Genomic DNA, 22,927 nt, shown 5'->3' on the forward strand with positions numbered 1-22,927 from the left:
TCAAACCAAAATATCTGACTTCCTGTTGGTCGGTGCTAATGACTGTAAATTGGAAAGTAAAATATACATACCAAGTTTTGTTGCTGTAGATGAATCTAACCCCCCACTTTGGTCAAAAAGTGGCGCTACTGAGCCATTCCACCACGCCCGTTTCTGAAACTTTGCACGTCTACTGGCTAATAAATGTGATGTGTCTGTCGAGTTTCATGCAATTTCAAGCATGCTAAGAGTCTCAAAAGCATCAAAAAATAATATTAAAGTTTGATGCGTTGCCATGGCAACAGTATCTAAGATATCAATAATCCTTTCACAGGTCTACATCTGCTGTGGGTCTACATCACATGTGTCAAACTCAAGGCCCGCGGGCCTAATCCGGCCCGCCACATTAATTTATATGGCCCGCGAGAGCATATGGGTGTCTTAAAATTAGGGATGCAACGAAATTTAGGCTGCCGAAAATTTTCGGCCGAAAATAACATTTTCGTTTTTTGGCCGAAAGATACTAAAAAGCCACCGCGCCCCTCCGTGTTCGGCAATGGTTTGACTCTGGCTCAGCGTGTTTTATGACTTTGCGTGCGAGTCCGCTTCCGAAGATGCATAACTTCTAAGCGCGTTCCGCTGTGTGTGTGCGCTGTGCTCTCCGCTCCGTGTTCACAGCGCGTTCTGCTCAATGTTCCGCAAGCAACCTCCGTGTGTGTGTGTGTGTGTGTGTGTGTTGCGAGCTCTGCTCACCCTCACCGGAAAGGCAAAGTCCGCTAAAAAAAAAAAACGTGCCGACATGAAATTTCTCTGGACTTGTTTCTTTTTGCAATAGCACTACTGTGCTGTAACATGGTGTGTATAGCCGTGCTGGGCAACACTGGTAAAATTACACGAATCACGATCCTCTCGTTCTCCCTGCTCTGCTCATGCTCTAATAAAAATAGCTTTGTAGGACTATACTTTATTTTGACAATTGGTCAAAAAATAAATCTGTTAAATCTGATTCTGCTGCATAGAACTGATTGAAGAATAATATATTGATATTTTATATTATTTTAATATAATAATATATTTATTTAAATATATTACATAATATTTAATATAATATGTACCGGTATTGTCCTTTTCACCATTTGTATCACTCCGCTTGTCTGTGTTTGCGCCACTTGCATCATTAAGCCAGTAGGTGGCGACAAGTGACTGTCTTTATGAGTGAACAATTGAACTTTAAACTGATTAGTGCCAAAAACTAATAAAACTTAAACAAAAACTAAGATTAACTCAGGAAAGAAACAAGTTGCCGAAACCAATCTTTAATGCTAATATAAATTGCTCATTTGCCTCTGGACACAAAAAGATTGCACTGGTTTTTGATTGAAATGTAACATCTATGCAAAATAATCCTTGAAAGATTTCTCATTTAAGGCCATTCCTGTTTGGAATATGTGATTGTGTATTGTCAACAAAAAGCAGAAACATTCTGCATTTCCATTTTGTAGTGTGGATCATTCATTGCAACATTTATCCTCATTCTCATTTTTAAGAATCTGTTATCTTGACAAATAATTTATGCTACTGCCCACTGACATGCTTTTAAAGCTATTGTTATCCAAATTTTTTGGCCTTTAAACACCTTAAAATGCACATATGTAGGTCCGAGAAATCCAAATTTTATCGGGGGAGCCCCCGAACCCCCCTAACTACCTCACATTTGAATACGCATGACTGTGTGGTAATGTGTGCTGGTGTGGCTACAGTGCCAGGGCTGAATTTTTGAGCCAGTTTGCCCCTGCATATATACAATAATACATTATTCTCTGTAACAAATCATTATTACCCAGCCCCTGATGTTTCAGGCTCATCCCCTAATGTTTTTAAAACCTTGAAACACCCCTGCAAATGCATATACAATGTAATAATCAAATTAAAGAGACAATATATTAACATTTTAAAAGTCTTACAGTTACAACTGGCCCTTTGAGGGCAGCCATAATGCTGAAGTGGCCCTCAGTGAAAATGAGTTTGACACCCCTGGTCTACATTATACACATAAAGTTTGAAGCAAATCGAGTAAAAATAAGAGAGTGATTTCAAAGCATTTTGAAAGTGACAAACTTCCTGCAGCCAGTTGGTGGCGCTGTAACTTTGACTCACAATAGTCACATCCATGTGATCGGCCTCTTACAACGAACACACTGCGGAAGTTTCATCAAGATCAGTTAATGTATGCAGAAGTTATAACACTTCCTGTGTCCCATTATTCGCCATAAATTCATTTCCTCGCCACGGCCAAACCGTTCGAGATATCAAAAATCCGTTCGCAAGAATTCATCCTCAATGTCTTGACTTCATTCACACCAAGTTTGGTGGCGATCGGATGAATTCCCTAGGAGGAGTATTTCACATTCCATTGTATGCGTTTTCCAAACAACGTATAATAACCGACTTCCTGTTTGGCTTTTGTAAAACTTGGAGCACGAAAGTTGTTCAGCCCGATGAGATCTATATGTGTACTGAGTTTCATATTATTACATGCAAGCGTGTTTGATTTATGGACCAAGTTTTCAGACCCCATTCCAGGGGGCGCTGTCGAGCCCCCCTGCCACGCCCCGGTACCAGCTTCAGCCTGGCCCTGAGGGCCGCAGGTTCTGACATGTGTGCAAAATTTCAAGAGTTTTTGAGCATGTTAAGGGCCCCAAAAGTGGCAAAAAGGCAAAAAAAAAAATAATGAAGAAAAAAAAAAAATCCTTCCGGAAACAATAGGGCCTTCGCCCTTTCAGGGCTTGGGCCCTAATTAAAAAACAATTCAGTCAATACAGATTACAGCCCTTACATTACATCTTTAAAACCAACATTTCATCCTCCCCGACCTCACACAAAACACTTCCCACCGACCACATTGCAGAAAAATCTATAATATTATTAACTAATTTGAAATAAGCAAACTCAATTTTAATTCGAGCAGCCACCATCCCCTTCAGAACTCTCTCTGCATCAATTGAACCAGTTCCCAAGATCCTATTTTTCCGTGTCCTCCAAATTGCCATCTTGGCTGTTCCCAAAAGGTAATTTGACAAAACCACTTTTCTTCGATCACTGACTTTGTACTTTGGACCACTAATAAAAACTTTATAGGAAAATTCCTCACCCATACTTTCAAAACAAACCTTTAAAAAGTAAAAAAGACCTCTTAACCTCTCACACTGGATAAACAAATGTTCAACCGTTTCTTCCGTTCCGAAAAAAGGACATTCCCTCCCTACTTCTGGATTCAAGTGTGCCACGTGTCTGTTCGTAGCTATTATACCATACATCAGTCTCCACTGTAAATCTGCTGTACGTTTCTCAATAGGAGGTTTGTACAGAGATCTCCAGCAGCCTCTGAAGTCTGGTCCAAACACTTCTGTCCACCTCCATGTTTTAACTCTTCTCAAAACAGTTTGATGAGACACTTTAACACACACAATATCACACAATATATAATGCCTTTTTGCCAATGTCCTGAAATAATCCCAACTCTGGAGTTTTAAAGGACACAAAAGTATCTTCATCATCCGGACTTTTCTGTGCAGCAGAGACCCGTATTGCTGGAAAACTATAGCTCCATCCCTGCAAAGGCGTTCCCAATGCTTCTCTGCAGGCTCCAGGCAGCGCTGAGCATACTTCCTCCAACATCTGATTCAAGAGACGTAAGGAACGTATTCCTGTCTTGTGCTGAATTGAATCTGCAGTCCTCCACCCATTGTCATCCCTTAGATGTTCGATCTTCGTACATCCCGCTCTGACCAGACAGTTCCTCACACTGCTTGAAGACAACATGTTTGTTTGTATCAAAGAATTATGAAACAGTGGTTCTCCCATAATCCAGTCCTGTGGTCGCAAAATCTCTCTGGTCACAGAGAAAGTCATGTTCCACACATTTAGCATGGATTGGTAGAATGAAGTCAAATGATTCAAATCCAGTTCATTAACTTTCAGTAAAAACAGCTGCTTGTCATATCCCAGATTCGATGTTCTTCTCAACAGAGCGCATGCCACATTTGTCCACCCCACGTCCTCCTCATACAACAGTCTCTTCGCTGCCTGTAATCGAAAGGTGTGGATCCTGCTCCTTATGTCAATCAGACTCTGTCCCCCCTCTTGAGTTGGAAGATACAGAGCTGACGCAGGAATCCAATGCTGTCCTGACCAAAAGAACTCCACCAATTTTCTCTGGATGCTTTTAACAATGTCATCTGGTGGCTCTAAAACGTTGAGTCTGTCCCATAACATGGAGGTGGCCAGGTTATTTGTAACCAAAACTCTACCCCTGTAGGATAGCTCTGGCAATAGCCATTTCCATTTAGACAACTTATCAGACACCTTCTCCAGCAAACCCTCCCAGTTCTTTTTCCTATAGCTTTCAACTCCTAAAAACACTCCGAGAATTTGTATACCTTCTCTTCCCCAATGCAATCCCCAGGAAGTGGCGGTGGCCCACCATTTTCCCACTGGCCCACAATAAAACCATTACTTTTTTCCCAATTGACTTTGGCCGAAGATGCTTTTTCGTAAATATCCAAACTCTCACATAATACTTCCATATCCTCTTGCCCAGTAACAAAAATAGTTACATCATCGGCATAAGCCGACACAAAACATCTCGACTCCCTTGGGTCACCTGGAACCATGAAACCCCTTGATCCATTTCTTAATCTGCATAACAGGGGCTCAATTGCTAGGCTGTAAAGTTGCCCAGAGAGAGGACACCCCTGTCGAATACCTCTTTTCACCGGCAATGGATAAGTCAAACCATTCCCCATCTTGAGCATTATTGAAGCCCCTTTATACAACAATTGGATCCATGAAATAAAACAATCCCCGAACCCAAATGATTCCAAGACTTTAAAAATATACTCATGGCCCACCCGGTCAAAGGCTTTCTCCTGATCAATAGACAAAAATCCAACGTTGCAATTTTCATTAAAAGACACATCAATAACATCTCTTATTAAAAACAGATTGTCCATGATTGAGTGACCCGGAATACAATATGTTTGCTCTCCTTTGACCACAATCCTTTTTTAGCCTATTGGCTAAACTTTTTCCAATATTTTATCGTCCGAGCACATCAAAGAAACAGGGCGCCAATTTTTTAACAAACCTAGGTCTCCATTTTTTGGTAAAAGAGAGATCACAGCCCTCTGACAGCTAGTTGGTAACATTCCCTTTTCAAAACATTCGCAACACACTTCATAAAAATCTTCACCTAAAACAGGCCAAAAAGTCTTGTAAAATTCAGCAGGTAAACCATCTATTCCTGGCGCACGCCCTGTGGAGAGTTGCTGAACTGCATCTGAAAGTTCATTAAGGTTGATCATGGTGTAAAGCTTTTTCTCATCCCCAGGTTGCAACTTTGGCAGTCCTTGTAATAATTGTGCCATATTCTCAGAGTCACAAGTCAGTATGACCATACAAATCAGCATAAAAATCCATTGCCATTTTCCTCATTTCTGTTGGGTTTGATGTTAATGTTCCATTTTCCTTGCGCAGGTGAAGTATACGCTTTTGTTGTGCAACTTTCCGCTCCAGATTAAAAAAGTAAGAAGTGGAAGAGAGTCAATGTCTTTGATAGAAGAAATTCCTGCTCTAATCAAAGTGCCCTTCGCTCTTTCCTCTAAGATGGATCTTAATTCAAGTTTCTTATTCCTTAAATCATTGGATACACTCAAAACATTTACATCCATCACATTTTCCATAACAATAATTTCTTTCTCCAATTGCTCAATTTTCTTTTTAACACACACAGTAGTATTGTAGGAGGAATTTTGACAAAAAACCTTTATCTGTGTTTTCCCCACCTCCCATCATTGTGTCATTTTTTCAAAATTACCTTTATTTTTTACTTCCACAATTTCCACTTTCACAATTTTTACCTTTATTTTTTACTTCCACAATTTCCACTTCCACAATTTTTTACTTCCACAATTTCCACAATTTAATTTACTTCCACAATTTCCAAAAATCACCAATTTTTTTACAAAAAGACCTGTCCTGCAGCAATTTAGTGTTAAAATGCCAATAAAACCTGGGGCGTTCTAAAGTAGTAATGTTAAAATCTATGGTTGCAATGTGATGATCAGAAAAACAATTCGGGAAAATATTAGCATTAGATACTCTATTCATACTTGTTTTACTTATATATATTCTATCTAATCTCGCTCCAGTTACATTAGAGTCTAGTATTTTAACCCATGTATACTGTCTAATTCTCTTATTCATGTTCCTCCACACATCCATCAACTCAAACTCTTTAATAATATTCTGAAGCGCATTACTGGACAGTGGATGAGACTCCTCTCTGTTCCTGTCTAAAAGAAAATTTGTGGTGCAATTCCAATCCCCACCCATTATTTTGCAAGAATCATTATCACATTTTCTTAATGCACTCTGCAACTTCCTAAACAATTCCACACGATCTGATCCAATGTTTGGAGCATAAACATTTATGAAAATACATTTTAAATCATTTATTTTTCCAGCAACCATTAAAACTCTACCCTTTTCTATTTCTTCAGTTGACAAAATTTTTAAATTCAAATTCTTTGAAAAAAGGATAGCTACTCCAGCACTCAAATTTGACCCGTGACTGAAGATGCTCTCCCCCTCCCACCATCTACACCACTCTACTTCATTTTTACAATCAGTATGTGTTTCTTGCAAAAAAGAAACATTTACATTCTTAATTTTGATAAATTCTGCCACCATTGCTCTCTTGCTCCTGTCTCTCCCTCCATTAATATTTAAAGAGGCTACCCTTATTATCGCCATAGAAAATATAAAGAGATAGAAAAGAGAGACGGAAACAAATAAAGAGTGTAGTAAAGTCATCCTGAGTGATGTATAAACCATTGATTCAATTATTTGAATTTACGTTTTATAGGGGTTTTATCCCTTCGCAGTTTTGCAAGAAACTTTTTTAAACGAAATCTCTTTCTCTGACTGAGTTCATCTTCTCCAACCTTCCTCTGCCAATAACGAACAGAAGACTCAAACCTCTTCAGGTCAGAAAAATATTTCCGCACATCAACAGATTTTCCAAAGGTTTCATCCAAGAATTTATTGATTTCATCTAGTGAATAAACCTGCTCACAGCTTATTTGCGAAGCATCTGACACGTCTGAAAAATCAGACAACCCACCACCATTATCATCATCATCCATTTCCTCATCAACCATTTCTGATTGCACCTTCTTAATCAAATATACTATCTTTCCTCTTTCCAAAACTTCACCTTTCAAACCGATTGCGTCATCTTTCGTCTGGCCTGTATTCTCTGAGTCTGAACTCTCCACAGTATCACCCTGCTCAGACCCCTGTACCACAATGCTTCTCTCAACAGTCACATCAGTTACAACATTAACTTTCCTCATTTTTCCCTGTTTTGTCTTACTACCAGAAGCTTCCTCTGTATCTTTTTCATTATTAGGGAACAAATCTTTTATTATCATTCCTTCCTTCAAATTTGAATCCACATTCTGATCCTCATTATTTACCACTGCTGCTTCATCTGGTACATTACTCTTTTGCACTTCATCTTCCTTCCTCTTATCTGAAGTATTGCTAGGGCCTGCTTCATTCTCAAGTTCAACTCTATGAGGACAAGACAGCCTAACATGTCCAATACTCCCGCACTCAAAACACTGCATCTCTCCCGTGCTCGCGTACATCATGTACGACTTGCCCTCAAAAACACATCGAAAAGAAATATTCAGCGTTGGTTAATTAAAAAACATGTACACCTGTCGCCTAAACGACAACACATGTTTTAAAGCGCAATTTTTACAACCCAGTGAAACCGTTCTAATTCCACTGGCAAGTTTTCCAAATCGAGAAAGCTCTCGCTCAATGTCGGCATCAGGAATAAAAGTCGGAACGTTAGAAACCGTCACCTTCGTCGTGATTGAAACTAAAGGTTGAACAGGAACAAATGTGCCACTTACCGAAATCCCACTCTCGATCAAACCATGAACCAGATTTTCTTCTTTCAAAAATATCACTACGGCCTTGTTCATCCGAGACGCCGAGACGATATTCTCATGGCCCACGCGTTCTGCCACGTCCAGTAACACATCTTCTTCAGGCACACCTGCCTGGGTCACACACCTAATCCCATGCCGGAGCGACAGGCCTGACGCCTGCACACTCGTGTGAGTGTGGGACGCCATCCCTACCTCCGACACACGATAACTCCCACAGAAAACAAACTCAGGTTTTTTGGGGGTTTTTTTCAGCTTTGAAAATTCAGCTTTGCATCACAGAAATAAATGATAATTTAAAGTATAATAAATTGAAAACCAACTATTTTAAATTGTAATAATATATCACAATATTAATTTTTTTTCTGTATTTTTGATCAAATAAATGCAGGCTTGATGAGCAGAAGAAACTTCTTTCAAAAACATTAAAAATAGTAATGTTTCCAAACTTTTGGCCTGTACTGTATCCCCCCAAAACTGCACAACTGTAGAGTAAAACATTAATTTAAAAAAAGTGATAATAAAAAATGCGTCTTAAAACTGACATGATTGTTACAAAATCACACAGTCTGGGGCCTCTGGAGAACTCAGAACAACTGCTAGCATAAAGTTTAAGGTAAAAATAACTGCCATTAAATTATAGTATCTTACTCCTATGCAATTAGATAAACTGTTCGTTCACTACATCACTTTACCTCTGTCTTTATCCCCTTTTATCCTCTTCTCTTCTTTAGGGCACTGTATCTATCACAGACTATAATGCTCATTTATAATGTGTCATGTAAATTCGGCCATCCGTCACAATCAGGAAACTTTCACCGTGTCTAGAACTGGCGCGAGCTGCCAGGCCCGTTTCTACAGGGGAGCCTGAGTGTGTTAAGCACCCTCAAACTAAAGCAATTCTGACTACATAGGATGCGGCGTCGCGCACACTACACAACAAATTACCAACAACTGATCGCGCGCGCTCTGTTTCTGACGCACTTTTTTTTTTTTTTTGCTTTATTTGGTAGCATTTCGAATTAATGGTTTTAAAATAGTATTATAAAAAATAAAAAAAAAGTAAAAAAAAAAAATCACTCGTTCACTCATTCTGGCGCCCCTATGGATGAGTGGTGCCCCTAGCATTTGCCTATTCCGCCTATGCCGCGGGCCGGCCCTGTTTTGCACAGTACTATCACATTAGCACTAAAAGCTAAATAATTGTATTGTATTTTCATTTATTATTGTTTAAATATTGCTGTGTAAAAATAAATTCTTCACGTTGAATCACGCTGCACATACAGACTATTTAAATGTATTTACTGTACTAGCAATGTTGTTCTATTTATTTGATTTGATTTGATTTGATTCAACTTTATTGTCATTACACAAGTACAGGTACAAGGCAACGAAATGCATTTAGGATCCAACCAGAAGTGCAATAGAAGCAAGTGCAAAAGGTTGCATAAGTGCAAGACATAGATATGTACTGAATATATATATTCATATATGTACAATGAACATAATATACAGACGGCTATTACTATAAACAAAATTTTACAAATATAGATATATACTATATACTATATTTATAAATACCCACCTTCCACAACACAGTAGCAGCATGGCTACAAGACCTACCAGGGCCAGCTACGCAAGAGCATCCAGCTGTTTCCACTACTCCGTTATTCTGTATCATAACCCACGCAATGTGATTGGATTTATTTATGGTCTGACTCGGCTCTACCTCCGCTTTTAAGAATGTGAACTGCTGATGAGTATGGCAAAGAATTCGACCAATTTTGTTACTGTGTAAATAGTTGTATGCTTCCGTGCTTTTATAATTTCTAAGCTCGCTCCTCGCCGTCGACACCCTCAGACAAAACAAGATAATTGAATATGTCAACATATGTGACTGCTGGCCATTGTTTCATATCATCAATCCAGGAGAAGGCGCTTGTCAGCTTCTTAGGATGAGGGACAGACAAAGTTTCGTTGTATACGGTCTTCGTTAAGTAGTCTAGCCTGTGCTGCCACCGCGAACTAAACTGAATGTAAAACAGATTACAGATTAAACGCGTCAAGCCTCGAACCGGAAGTTCCGAGCATCCACGCGCACGCGCAAAGCATAACGGGTATTTTCGCGTTCCGTGAAAAAGGCTCAGTTAAACTAATGAACTCTAAACTCATACACTTATAAATTAATTAACTTATAAACACATGAATTCATAGACTTATGAACTCTTAAACTCATAAATTAATAAACTCTGAACTCTTAAACTCATTTAAACAAACTCTAAACTCAAAAACTCATACACTTATAAACTCATCAATTTATACACTTATAAACTCTAAACTCATAAACTCTGAGTGTGTGTGTCTGAGTGAGTGAGTGTGTGAGCGAGTTAGTGTGTGTGTGTGTATGTGTGTGTGTGTGTGTGTGTGTGTGTGTGTGTGTGAGAGAGAGTGTGTGTCTATCTATCTATCTATCTATTATAAACTTCAAACCACTTCTTAAGTTTAAAGCTTCCAGCTCCCAAGCAACTCCATAGCAACCAAACTTGAGTACCCTAGCAACTGTTTTGCAAGACCTATATCTCTGTATCAGAACATCGTATAGAGATGAGGTTTGGCTCTTTTGACTCATGCTAGCAAACAGCACTTCCAACATGCTACACATGCTAGCAGTGAATAGCTACATGCTAATAGTGATTAGTTAAGTGCTAAATCATGACAAGATCATGCTAAGAACTCTGTAAAAACTCCATAGTAACCATCTGTGACAACTACCAACCACCTAGTAACACCATAGCAACTGCCCTGAATTCCCTAGCAACCACCCAGAACACCCTAGCAACACCATAGCAACCACCCAGAACACCATAGCAACCACCTAGCAACACCCTAGCAACCACCTAGCAACCACCCAGAACACCCTAGCAACCACCAAAAATACCTTAGCAACCGCCTAGAAACACCATAGCAACCACCCAGAACACCCTAGCAACCGTCTAGCAACAGCATAGCAACCACCCAGAACACCCTAGCAACCGCTTAGCAACCACCCTAGCAACCACCCAGAATACCATAGCAACCACCTAGCAACTGCATTTTTCTACATAGGGATGAACCTGCCAATGGATAAGCAGACCTACAATTACCGTCACTCCAGAGCCAAACGGGTGATTGAGAATGCATTTGGCATTTTGGTTGCAAGGTGGCGAATCCTTGGACGACCTCTAGAATGTCTGCCAGACAAAGCAATTGATATTGTGAAAGCTTGTTCTGTTTTACACAACTTCCTGGCCTACACAGATGAGGTTAGCACACCTGTTTGCAGATACATCCCTGCTAATTTCACAGACACTGACAATACAGGGTCACCTCAGCTTGGGGAGTGGCGCAGAGTGGTGTCAGGGGACACAAATCTTTTGGAACCACTAGATCCACGTCACCTTTCAAGGGCCCGCTCCACCAGAGCTGCAGTTGGTGTGCGTAATGACCTGACGGCCTTCTTTCAGTCACCCCATGGAATTGTGCCATGGCAGAACAACATAGTGTGTCGTGGTCAACTTGGTCAGTAAATTGTACTGGTGTAAAATATATGCACCAATAAATGACATGCAACGTGTAAATAAAGACAAGTTTTAAAGTCACGTTATTGTTCATTTAATTACAGTAACCTGCACAATACAATGTGCAAACAGCAGGAATAGATTTTTTTTTAAGTCCAAACTATATACACAAATGGTCAAATTATGTATAAGATAATGTAACATGTAAAGGTGCAATGGTCTAGAATTGTTTATATTAAATATAGATGCAAAAGAGCAAACTATACACAAATAAGTAAACTGCTATTGATCTTAATTTGCTGTAACCTGAACCATACAATATGCATACAGCAGGAACTGACATAATTGGTTCAAACTATATACACAAATGGGTTCAAATATGTAAAAGATAGTGCAACATATAAAGGTACAATGGTCTAGAATTGTAGATTAAAAATAGATGCAAAAGAGCAAACACACAAAAATGGGCAAACTAACATTAATCTTTATTTGCAGTAACCTGCACAATACAATGTGCAAACAGCAGGAACAGGCAATTTTATGTATGCAAACTATATACGGGCATACTATGTACAAGATAGTGCAAAGTATTAAGGTGCAATGATATACAATTATTAACAATAAAAATGCACAAGAGAAAACTTTACACAAAAAATACAAACTATATAGTATAACCTGCACAAATAGGTGCAAACAGACAAAATGTAAAAAAATGCTAAAGTGCATACTATTTACAAAAATGTGCAAACGATATAACATGCACAATTAAGTGCAAACAAGCAAAATATTAATAGATGCAAAAGTGCAAACTATGTACACAAATGTGCTAACAGACAACTTACTAAAATATGCAAAAGTGCAAACTATATACAGATAGTGCACAGAATTAAAAGGTGCAACGTTGTAGAAGAAGGCACAATTGTTTTGTTTTTTTCTGCTGCCACTCAAACAGGACCTTGGACACATCAAACATTGCCTGCGCCCTGTGCTCCCCTCGTCATTTCCATGACTCAGTCTCTGTTGCAGCTCGACCCGCCGTTCCTCCAACTGAGCCTCCAACCGAGCAACCTGCATTTGGACCCAGTCATCTTGTTCCTTCCTCTTCCTTTTCTGTGCCATCCTTGGACTGGGGGACATAGGAGATGACTGGGGGGACTGAAGAGATGGCTGGGGGGACATATGAGATGACTGAGGGGACTGAAGAGATGGCTGGGGGAATGGGACTGAAGAGATGGCTGGGGGGACTGAAGAGATGGCTGGGGGGACATATGAGATGACTGAGGGGACTGAAGAGATGGCTGGGGGGGACTGAAGAGATGGCTGGGGGGGACTGAAGAGATGGCTGGGGGGACTGAAGAGATGGCTGGGGGGGCTGAAGAGATGGCTGGGGGGACTGAAGAGATGGCTTGGGGGACTGAAGAGATGGCTGGGGGGACTGAAGAGATGGCTGGGGGGACTGAAGAGATGGCTGGGGGGACATATGAGATGACTGAGGGGACTGAAGAGATGGCTGGGGGGACATATGAGATGACTGAGGGGACTGAAGAGATGGCTGGGGGGACATATGAGATGACTGAGGGGACTGAAGAGATGGCTGGGGGGGACTGAAGAGATGGCTGGGGGGACTGAAGAGATGGCTGGGGGGGACTGAAGAGATGGCTGGGGGGACTGAAGAGATGGCTGGGGGGGCTGAAGAGATGGCTGGGGGGACTGAAGAGATGGCTTGGGGGACTGAAGAGATGGCTGGGGGGACTGAAGAGATGGCTGGGGGACTGAAGAGATGGCTGGGGGACTGAAGAGATGGCTAGGGGACTGAAGAGATGGCTGGGGGGACATATGAGATGACTGAGGGGACTGAAGAGATGGCTGGGGGACTGAAGAGATGGCTGGGGGGACATATGAGATGACAGGGGACTGAAGAGATGGCTGGGGGGGACTGAAGAGATGGCTGGGGGGGGACTGAAGAGATGGCTGGGGGACTGAAGAGATGGCTGGGGGGACATATGAGATGACTGGGGGTACTGAAGAGATGGCTGGGGGGACTGAAGAGATGGCTGGGGGGACTGAAGAGATGGCTGGGGGGGACTGAAGAGATGGCTGGGGGGATTGAAGAGATGGCTGGGGGACTGAAGAGATGGCTGGGGGGACTGAAGAGATGGCTGGGGGACTGAATAGATGGCTGGGGGGACATATGAGATGACTGAGGGGACTGAAGAGATGGCTGGGGGGGACTGAAGAGATGGCTGGGGGACTGAAGAGATGGCTGGGGGGACTGAAGAGATGGCTGGGGGGACTGAAGAGATAGCTGGGGGGACTGAAGAGATGACTGGGGGGACTGAAGAGATGGCTGGGGGGACTGAAGAGATGGCTGGGGGACTGAAGAGATGGCTGGGGGAACTGAAGAGATGGCTGGGGGACTGAATAGATGGCTGGGGGGACATATGAGATGACTGAGGGGACTGAAGAGATGGCTGGGGGGGACTGAAGAGATGGCTGGGGGGACTGAAGAGATGGCTGGGGGGACTGAAGAGATGGCTGGGGGACTGAAGAGATGGCTGGGGGACTGAAGAGATGGCTGGGGGACTGAAGAGATGGCTGGGGGACTGAAGAGATGGCTGGGGGGACTGAAGAGATGGCTGGGGGGACTGAAGAGATGGCTGGGGGACTGAAGAGATGGCTGGGGGGACTGAAGAGATGGCTGGGGGGACTGAAGAGATGGCTGGGGGGACTGAAGAGATAGCTGGGGGGACTGAAGAGATGCTGGGGGGACTGAAGAGATGCTGGGGGGACTGAAGAGATGCTGGGGGGACTGAAGAAATGACTGGGGGACTGAAGAGATGGCTGGGGGGACTGAAGAGATGGCTGGGGGGACTGAAGAGATGGCTGGGGGGACTGAAGAGATGGCTGGGGGGACTGAAGAGATGGCTGGGGGGACTGAAGAGATGGCTGGGGGGACTGAAGAGATGGCTGGGGGGACTGAAGAGATAGCTGGGGGGACTGAAGAGATGACTGGGGGGACTGAAGAGATGCTGGGGGACTGAAGAGATAGCTGGGGGGACTGAAGAGATGACTGGGGGGACTGAAGAGATGACTGGGGGGACTGAAGAGATGACTGGGGGGACTGAAGAGATGGCTGGGGGGACTGAAGAGATGGCTGGGGGGACTGAAGAGATGGCTGGGGGGATGGTGGACTTGATAGTTGGTCGTTATTGGCTGGAGGTCTCACAACAGCCGAACCATTGGAGTTCAAGCTTGAATCGCTCCCATCCTGCGATTATGAAAGAGATAGCAAATAGTATAAGTTAATCTTTTATATATAAAAGCTGATGCATCCAGTGTTAATTCACAGATAAACAGAGCTATGAATACGGCATATTCCTACATTGCAAATGCTATGTTGTTGCATTTGTATTATCTGCAAGCCCAATATAATTACAATCTATTACATATAATATCAATACAATATAATTGAAACCCATTACACATGCTTTTTGTTTCACAGGTATATTATTTTTGCACTAATCAATACTCCATTTACGGCGTGGTAGCATTGCTAGTTAAGTTAGCTAACCTAAAAACAACAGAGGTTCATAAAGAATGTGCATTATTTACCTTCTCGTCAAAGTTTGACTCCGTAAGCCGGTGTTTCACATGAGGTGCCAGCCAAGACAGGAATAAATAAAACGCTGGGACTTTTTTCCCTCCTGGATCCCTGCTCCTTGTGGCGAGCTTTTTACGGAGGCGAACATACTTGTCTCGAGAGTTCTTCCATCTCTTCATACAATCCGCTACATCCAAACCGACGTCGGAAGAAATCTCTCTCCACAAATTCGCTGCCATGGCAGTCTTTGTATTCTGCTGAAGACGAGTCATACAGATGGCTGTATTTCCGCACTTCTTCAACCAATCGCTTGGTCACTTGGTCCATTTCCATTTTCTTCACTGAACTTTCACTGAACTTCTGAATTTAAAAACGGCGGGCGGTGCAGAAGAACACGTCGGAAATGCGTAGGAGGAAATGCGATGCTACCAAGCTGACTAATCACAAATCTTGCGGTCTGCATCGTTGCAACGTATAGTTACATTTTTGAGGAGGTGCGCTTCAGGGTACGACGAAGGGTACGACGTATGGTACACGTCTATGTGTATGCTACGCCGTACCTACTGTGCGCACCCGACGCAGAAGTATAAATTGGCCTTAAGATTAATGGTATAAGCTATCATATCATCTATTTTGTAAATATTTTAAGTGTAACCATAACCATATTTTGTCATTAAACCTTTCCAATTACAAATAATGTGCTAACTAGTTTTGATTTGGTATTGACTTTGAAGTGCTTCATATTGCAATACAATATCATCTCTCTCCCACATATTAAGCTATTGTAACTGCGCTTATTTCCGTCATTGGTATAAGTGGCAGTGGGTGGAATAGACAAGAAATGTACAGTTTTCTACCATCTTGCTGACAACGTTTCTTTAGTCATTCGGCAGTCTTGCAGACTGAACCCCTGCAGGAAATCCACCCTTACAGGCTATTCTTATTCTAACCCTACACTACTCTTCACTTTAGGTCCCACAGTGACACGAGTCCCCATGAGTGTGCATTCAGGTTTCAGTCATGTACAGTACAAATGTACACACACGCACGCACACACACACACACACACACACACACACACTCCTTCACCTGAACACACACTGCTCATTTCACAAGAGAAAGACTAGAGGAATATTTGGCATAAGAAAAATGCATTCAAATCAACTCCCTAGCACTTAATTAATTTGAGTCCACTTAAAAATACTTTAAATACAGAGATTTCCACTGGATCAGCAGCTACACAGTCACCGCCTGTTAAATAAAACCACATGCAGCAAATCATCACTGTTTCTAGATCTTCTCCTGGACTGAAGCACAGGCTCTACTCTCCAGCACAATGGGGTCATACAACACTGTCACAGCAGCCAGAGGAAAACTAATGTTAAAGAGTCAAGGGTGAAGAGACCAACTAATACAAACACCGATCACCATAACGGCGACTCTATTATTTTCAATAAAACATCTAAACCTCTGTCCATTCTCAACAAAAACTTTTGGACATGTATGAAAGAAATGATGGGGGTATAGGGTGTGATCTGGTGTATAAATTCTGCTAGAGTTGCTGTTGGTGACACTGACCCACTGTGAAGTGTTGCTTTACATGTGTGAAACGTGCGAGAAGTGCGTATACTGTTAATCACACTGGCTCAACACTTCTGCTCTGAACACAGTTTATAGGCTATTCTTTGCATTACTGTTAGATTCACTTCTTTATTTTAGAAGTTTAGCAGATAAAATTGGTTTGTTACTGAAAAGGTTTCCACTATCCATGACTCCTGAATTATAAAACAGTTTTTAAAAGTATTGTAACATCTCTCAAAGAAGCCAGAGTTCAGTTAACTTGTTTATTCTCCAAAAGCACAACGTGCAGGCATTAGAACACAGCAGGCGTGTCTCGCCCAGAACAGAAAGAGAGCGAACTTCCTCAACTCAAACACTATAACCCCCCGGGCGTCCACCCCTCTCTCCAGGCTGCCAACCAACAGCGCGCCCGGGGTTACACACAGCTGATTGACAGCTGCACAGCATTTTTCAGTCGCTACATTACCCCCCCTCATCAAAGTTCCTCGACCCTGAGGGAACAACCAATAACACATCACAACAACAACTTTACACAAAGTCTCTCAGGTGGGCCGGCGGCCTTGTCTGCCTCCGGGGCCGTGCAGGCCCTGCAATGTCATGAACTGGAGAGAGTGGCCCTGGGGGGGTGTGTGTGGTGGAAATGTCTGGGTGTGTGTCTGTGTGCCCGTTTGTGAATGTGTGTAGGGCCCGGTGCCCCTCCGGCTGAGTGAGTGCAGGGTGAGTTGTGTCTGGGTGGGGGCTGTTAGGGGGGGGTCTGTGAGGGCCTGTGTGGGAGCTGGGGGGTAGTGTCTCCGTGGTAGGGGGCCAATCTGTCTCTATGTATGGCCACTCGTCTGCCACGTGGGGGTAGCTGTACTCTGTATACCACCTCCCCAAGTCGCTCTAACACTCTACAAGGGCGTACCCAGTCACTGTCCAGCTTGGGGCAACGGCCTTTTTTTCTCTGCGGGCTGTGGACCCAAACCAGCTCTCCCGGTTCCAGGTGGCGGCCTTTGTGATGTAGATCGTAGTTTCTACGTTGTCTTGCCCCTGCGCTCTGCAGCTGCGCACGTGCAAAGTCGTGGGCCGTCTCTAGGCGGTCCTGAAGTCTCCTGGCATACTCTCGTCCTGGGGGCACAGCTGGGGTGTCAGGGGGGAGGCCAAAGGCCATTGCTGGTGGGGTGTGGAGCTCTCTACCCAGCATGAGCAGGGCTGGCGTGCAGGCCGTAGATTCTTGGACAGCGGACCGACAGGCCATCAGCACAAGCGGGAGGTGCTTGTCCCAGTCGCGTTGGTGTTTAGCGGTGATGATGGCCAGCTGCTGGATCAGGGTCCTGTTGAAGCGTTCTACTAAGCCATCGCTCTGCGGGTGTAGGGGGGTGGTGCGAGTTTTGTTTATGCCCAGTCTATGACACAGGTCAGCGAATACTCGCGATTCAAAGTTTCGCCCTTGGTCGCTGTGTATGGTTTGGGGCGTCCCAAAACGGCAGACCATGCCCTCCAGTAGGGCTTCAGCCACTGTCTCTGCCTCCTGGTCAGGGAGGGCATAAGCCTCGGGCCACTTGGTGAAGTAGTCCATGACTGACAGCACATACCTGCTCCCGCTGTCAGTGACCGGAAGTGGACCGACTATATCCACCCCAACTCTTTCCATGGGTGCGCCGACAGGGAACTGTTGGAGTTGGGCGTGGGACTGTTCGGAGGGGCCTTTCTTTGCCGTGCAGCTGTCGCACCGCCTGCAGAAGTCCTCTACGTCCCTCCTGAACTGCCCCCAGTAGAAGCTCTGTCGTAGGCGACGGAGAGTTTTGGTGACCCCGAAGTGACCGGCCCCCGTGGCCCCATGCACTGCCTTCAGCACGGTCAGTCTCTCTGCTCTGGGGACCACCAACTGCCACCTCAGCTCTCCCGTCGCTGGATCCTTCCAGGCCCGCTGTAGCACCCCGTCGGTGAGCCGCAGGGCCTGGAACTTTGCCCACAGCCCTTTTGTCGCTGTGGAGAGTGGTGCCACCTCCTCCCATGGTGGCCGTGTCTGCATCTCCACCCACTGGAGCACTGGCTGTATGTCCGTGTCGGCCTCCTGCTGTTGTCTCCACTGCGTTCCTGAAATCTCAGTAAGCTCGCAGCACACAGCCACCTCGGCCTGGCTGACGATGGCTGCCTCCTGACCCTGTAGTTCCTTGTCTCGTGTCTCCCTCCGGTCGCAGTGGCGGCATCCTTCCTCAGCACAGGGTCTGCGGGACAGGGCGTCGGCGTTGGAGTGGCGGGCTCCTGCTCTATGCACCACTTTAAAATCATAGGACTGTAGCTCCTCCATCCAGCGTGCTACCTGGCCCTCCGGCTCTTTAAAGGACATGAGCCACTGGAGGGGAGAGTGGTCCGTCCTGACGGTGAACGGTAGCCCACAAAGGTAGTATTTGAAATGTCGAATGGATGATAACACAGCTAGGAGTTCTCTGCGTGTGACACAGTAGCGCCGTTCGTGCTTATTAAAAGTCTTACTGTAATACGCTACCACTCTCTCACCCTCTGGGCTTAGCTGTGCTAGCACCCCTCCCACTCCCTGGCCACTCGCGTCACAGTCCAAGATGAACGGGAGGGAGAGGTCAGCCGGAGCCAACACGGGAGCCTCTCCCAGCGCCTTCTGTAGCGAGGTGAACGCTGTTTGACACTCACTGGTCCACACAAAGTCCTGGTCTTTGTGTAGTAGCCTGAACAGCGGTGCCGCCACACAGGAGAACCCCCTCACGAACCTCCGGTAATAGGAGGCTAAGCCCAGGAAGCTTTTCAGCTGTTGCTGGTTCGCTGGTGTGGGCCAGTCTCTGACCGTTCGTACCTTTTCATCCATTGTGCAGATGCCATCTCTGCCCAGCCTGTGCCCCAGGAATGACACCTCTCTCTGCATGAAGTGGCACTTTTTCGGGTGGAGTTTGAGACCCGCTGCTGCTATACGCTCCAAAACATGCCACAGGGACTGGAGAGCTGCCTGGAAAGTGGGGCCGTGGGCGAGAATGTCATCCAGGTACACCACACACTCAGACCGAGGGACACCTGACAGCACTTTGTCCATCAGTCTTTCAAAGGAGGCTGGTGAATTGCAAAGGCCAAATGGGAGAACTTTGAACTGCCAGAGGCCATAGCTTGTGCAGAACGCTGTTTTTAGTCTGGCAGAGGGCGAGAGAGGTACCTGCCAGTATCCAGATCTCAAGTCCAGCGACGTGAACCAGGCTGACCCCGCTACCTGGTCCAGGGCTTCATCAACCCGTGGCAGAGGGTAGGAGTCCTTCCTTGTCACCCCATTGAGCCGTCTGTAGTCCACGCAGAACCTCCACTGACCGTTCTTTTTTGGGACCATGACAACAGGGGCAGCCCACGGGCTGTCAGACGGCTCCACAATGCCTGCCTGTTGCATCTCCCACAACACCTGGTCTGCTGCTTCCTGGCGTGCCAGTGGGAGGCGACGTGGGCGTAACTTAATAGGTGGGCTGTCGCCCGTATCTATGTCATGCTGCATTAGGTGTGTGCGCCCCACGTCACCTTCTTTAAATGCAAAAATGTCCTTGAAATGTAGCAATAGTTGCCACAATTCTTCCCCCTGTTGGGGGTCTAGATGAGAACAGTTCTGTCGCCATATGTCCCGTACTGCCGACACGACACTTCCCTCCTCCATTTGGGGGAGCCGGGCTGTTAATGGGTCAGAGGCCTGGCTCTTAGGGCTCTGTGCAGTGTGTGCCGGCTGTGGCGCAGGTGGGGCGGCTAGGTGAGGTGAGAGGGGTAGTGGGGGTGGCGGCTGGCGTGTTCCGAGCAGCGGGGGCTGTAATGTGCCTCTATTCAACTGTGAGTGGGGGGGTGGGGGGCTACAGGGATCTCGAGGGGCGGGACTCCTGGTCCCTACGACAGGGTCGCTGTTGGTTTCAGCGGTGTTTGCTGACACAGTGGTTACCTGGGGTGTTGTAGGGTTGAGGCCCTGGGGGGGTGGAGCCATGTTGACCGGACGTTCCCCTGGAAAGCACAGGGTGGCCTCTGCAAGGTCCAGCCGACAGCCTGTGTTCTTCAGGAAGTCCAGTCCGAGAATGCAGGGGTCCTGGACTGACGCCACCCACACCGGGTGGCGCACTGTTTTACCGCCCACCACAAATGTCAGTGTCCCTTTGCCTTTCATGGGTGACAGTTCCCCGGTCACCGTCCGCAGGTGGACTGCTGTTGGCTCCAACACCGTTTGCCTGGGGAGCACATCGGGCCGCACTAATGTCACTGTAGAGCCGGTGTCGACCAGCGCCACGCACGTTACCCCCTCCACGGTGACTGGGATGTGGCATAGGTCCCCAATTGAAGTTCGGCCCACTACCGCCACCTCCATCGGGCCGGCCGTGCCTGAGGGTGTATGTGGGGGGCTGTGGTTCGTGGTCCGCGTCGCCCCCTCTATGCGGACCCGGGGTCGTTTCCCCGGTGTCTGGGTGTTTTCGGGCATGAGCGTACCAAGTGACCGGGTTCCCCACAGCCCCAGCACAGTCTAGTAGTGCGGTCAGAGCGCCGTTGAGTGCCCAGAGAAGCTGCCCGCACCAGCTCTGTCAGCTCCGCTGCCCATGCTGGTGTTTGCGGAACCTCCGCTGCTGCTCTGACCTGGGGACTGTTGTGTCCCTGTGTGGGCATTGTGATGTAGGCGCGGGCCGTCTCTCTCTCTGACGCCCTCTCCAACGCCTCCTGCAGGGACCGTGGGTGTGTCAGCTGTACCTCCACACGCAGTTCGGGCGGTGAAAGGGCTTGCATGAACCGATCGCGGGCTAACTCACTTTGTACCATCGTCGGCATGCTGCTATATGCTCTGCGGGTAAGGCTCTCAATGTCATTGGCTAATTGCCGTAGCGGCTCGCCGTGTCTTCTGTATCTATTATTCAGTTCATTGCGGAGGAGCTCCGCTCCCGTAAAGTTCCCGAACCGTCGCTGGAGAGCCCCCACCAATGCGACATAGTTCTCTCTGTCATCTACATCTAAGAGTAGCAAGCATGCTAAAGCCTCGTCCGTAAGGCACATCGCCAATTGTAACGCTTTAGTCTCTTGTGACCAGTTCTGTGATTTAGCAAGCAGCTCGAATTGCGCATGAAAAGCTTCCCAGCTCACCTTCCCATTGTACTTTGGAGTTTTCACGGAGCTAGCCGCTACCGCTGTTATTGTGGACTGGGCGCCGCCATTGTTGTTTACTTCTGAGCTTCCCGCGCCGGAGGTGACGTTGGTGTCTGCGCCCCCCTCTGACTTTGGCTTGCGGGTAGCGAAGCGTGCATGTCCTCGTCTGTCAAAGCCAGCCTCGGAGGCCATTGCTTCCATCGTGCCCCTAAGATGTCCTTTGCTGTCCTCCAGCCGTCGCAGTTCCCTTTGTAAGTCACCAAACGTCCATTCCGCGGCTCTAGCTCCTTCTCTGTCACTCATCTCCCCACGCACACTGTGGCGACGCGGTCTCGCTAACGCTAACTTGACTAACTAACTAAACTGGTCCCTAACTAGTAGTGCAGGGTGCACCCTTGGTCCTCCCTAATCGCGTTTCCGATAATTTTTTAACTTCTGACACCAGTGTAACATCTCTCAAAGAAGCCAGAGTTCAGTTAACTTGTTTATTCTCCAAAAGCACAACGTGCAGGCATTAGAACACAGCAGGCGTGTCTCGCCCAGAACAGAAAGAGAGCGAACTTCCTCAACTCAAACACTATAACCCCCCGGGCGTCCGCCCCTCTCTCCAGGCTGCCAACCAACAGCGCGCCCGGGGTTACACACAGCTGATTGACAGCTGCACAGCATTTTTCAGTCGCTACAGTATTGTAAAGTAATTATTAGCATCAGCTTGGTAAAATAAAACCCTGCTCTCGGTTATTGAAGCGGGTTCTCAGCTGAGTTTGTTATGGTCATGTTCATGTTTGTTTCAAGTTTCAAGTCAAGTTGAGTCTTTGTTTATCTTGTATTTGTTCATATGTTGGATCTAAATAAAACTGCACACGGGTTCTCAACTACAACTCGCTTCAGTGGACTTACAGATACATAAAGATGCAGCATTCCTGATGTTCCTGCCAGGAGGAAAAGAGCCGTCTGTGGTCGTCGTCTGTGAACGACGGAGGACCAGCGACAAAGAGAGTGCGTTCTCGCTCAGAGTTCCCTCAGCGGCCAGCGGAGAACCTCGAGAATGTTTGTTTAAGTGTTGTATTGAAACCGTTGTGTTCTGT

The 22,927-nt window shown here is 45.8% G+C and overlaps 1 protein-coding gene across 5 annotated transcripts in view; it reads right to left on the bottom strand.

Moving 5' to 3' along the window:
* Positions 1 to 22,927, bottom strand: part of LOC311089614 (uncharacterized protein) — a 90,207-nt gene that overhangs the window by 5,512 nt on the left and 61,768 nt on the right. The gene's annotated exons all lie outside the window — the stretch shown is intronic.

This window comes from Abramis brama (assembly GCF_963993115.1).
Source record: "Abramis brama genome assembly, chromosome: 1".
Taxonomy (NCBI): Eukaryota; Metazoa; Chordata; class Actinopteri; order Cypriniformes; family Leuciscidae; genus Abramis; species Abramis brama.